Below are 2,605 nucleotides of genomic sequence, written 5' to 3'. Positions count from 1 at the left end.
AAATCCCAGCATGCCTGGGCAGCCTTTAGCTGTCTGGACATGCTGGGAGTTGTAGTCCTTTTGCTGTCTAATCTAAGCTAAACTACAACTTCCAGCATGCCCTGGCAGCCTTAAGCTGTATGGGCATGCTGGGAGGAGTTGTCCTAAACTACAACTCCCATGCTCGGAGTTGTGGTGTCTAACCCCCTTTCACTTTTAATACTAAACTATGCTAAATTACAACCTACACTAATCTACGGCTACGCTACCTACCCACGCTGTTTGCGTAGTGCTGCGCATGCGCAGTACTACTTTAGCTGCGCTCGCTGCTCTACTTTCTGTTCCCTGAGAGCTAACAGGGGACGGGGAGCAGAGCAGCGGGCGGGGAGGCAAGTGGTTGTCAGCGCTATCGGGCATAGGGATCCCGATAGCGATGTCGAGCGCTGGCAGGTGACAAGCTGATAACGCCGCTATCGGGCATAGGGATCCCGATAGCGGTGGCGGGTGACAATAAAACAGTAAAAGTATTAGCTTCTGTGGCCTGATACCGCTCTCGGAATCGGGCCACAAAGGCCATGAGAGCTCCGTGCAGCTTCGGGCTATCACAGGGAGAGATCCTCTCCCTGTGATAGCCTAAGTGAGACTGCCGTGAGCTGCGTTGCCTGATGATTAAATATGTCACGTGATACTCGCACCCCCCCGCAGTAACCAATGGTTGGGGGGTGGTGTGCGAGTGTCAGCCTATAGATTGTAATGGAGGCAGAGCGCTCGAGCAGGGAAAACTGCTGAGTCACTCCATCACAATCTATGGCAAATCACAATCTACGGCAGTGCACCGGCTCCTGCGATATAACGCGGGGTCACGTGGTGACCCTGCGTTATATCGGGTCGGTCCTGGCATGTATCTGAAGCCGGGACCCGGGGCTAATAGCGCGTGGCAGCGATCGCGGTGCCGCGTGCTATTAACGCTTTAGATGCGGTGTTCAAAGTTGAACGCCTTGTCTAAAACGAAAGTGAAAGCTGCCCGGCTGCTCAGTGCGGCTGATCGGGACCACCACAGTGAAAATGCTGTGTCCCGATCAGCTGAGACACGAGCGGAGGTCCTCTTACCTGCCTCCGGTGTGTCCCCTCGGCGATTGATTGCTCCAAGCCTGAGATAACGCTGATCACTGCAAAGCTATGGCTTTGCAGTGAACAGTGCTGGCAATCAGTGTGTGCAGTGTTATAGGTCCCTATGGAAGCTATAACACTGCAAAAAAAAAGTGTAAAAAAAAAAAGTTAATAAATGTGATTTAACCCTTTCATTAATAAAAGTTCAAATCACCCCCCCTTTTCCCAAAAAAACACCATGTAAATAAAAATAAATATAAACGTATGTGGTATCACCGTGTGCATAAATGTCCGAACTATAAAATATATCATTAATTAAACCACACAGTCCAAAGTCCAAAATAACATATTTTTGGTCGCTTTTTATATCATGAAAAAAACGGTACCGCTAAAAACGTCAGATCACGGTGCAAAAAATGAGTCCTCATACCGCCCCATACGCAGAAAAATAAAAAAGTTATAGGGATCAGAAGATGACAATTTTAAACGTATACATTTTCCTGCATGTAGTTATGATTTTTTCCAGAAGTACGAAAAAATCAAACCTACATAAGTAGGGTACCATTTTAACCGTATGGACCTACAGAATAATGATAAGGTGTCATTTTTACTGAAAAATGTACTGTGTAGAAATGGAAGCCCCCAAAATTTACAAAAATGCGTTTTTTTTCTTCAATTTCGTTGCTCAATGATTTTTTCCGTTTCACTGTAGATTTTTGGGTAAAATAACTGATGTCACTGCAAAGTAGAACTGGTGGTGCAAAAAATAAGCCATAATATGGATTTTTAGGTGCAAAACTGAAAGAGTTATGATTTTTAAAAGGTGAGGAGGAGAAAACGAAAGTGCAAAAACCGAAAAATCCTCAGTCCTTAAGGGGTTAAAACCTGTGTAGAGGAACAGTAGTGCACTTTATGGGTTGCCCATGGCAATCGATCAGATTGTTTCTTCCATTTCAAAGGCCTTTTACAAATAAAAGAAGCAATCTGATTGGTAAAGGAAACTGCACCACTTTTCCTCTACACAGGTTTTGAGAAATCTCCCCCAGAGGTTACTATCTACCATATATAAAGTCAATACACACTACTCCTTTAGGTGTCACACAGTCCCGCCAACCATGGTACTATTTATTGGTTGACGTCCCGTTCACACATAGCGATATTCGTGTGGTTTATTATTACCAGTGACACTGTATGAAACACAACGGAATAATAGAAGAACCCAACAGCTCACACCGCATCCTCTATCTCAGCGTCTCCCAACCGTTGTGCCTCCAGCTGTTGCAAAACTACAACTCCCAGTATGTTCGGCTGTCCGGGCATCCTGGAAGTTGTAGTTTTGCAATAGCTTGAGTCACCCTGGTTGGGAAACGCTGCTCTAACTCCAGCCCCCGCTGTAGCGCCAGCAAGTACAGTGTCCAGTGACATGCGTAGCTCCATGGCAGACTCGTCTCCAGTCCTGGAACGCTATAAGGGAACGACCCTGTTGTTTTCATTGGCCGTTGACTAGAACGCCTTC

The sequence above is a fragment of the Hyla sarda genome, chromosome 6, assembly GCF_029499605.1.
Source record: "Hyla sarda isolate aHylSar1 chromosome 6, aHylSar1.hap1, whole genome shotgun sequence".
Taxonomy (NCBI): Eukaryota; Metazoa; Chordata; class Amphibia; order Anura; family Hylidae; genus Hyla; species Hyla sarda.
This window is presented reverse-complemented; position numbering follows the sequence as displayed.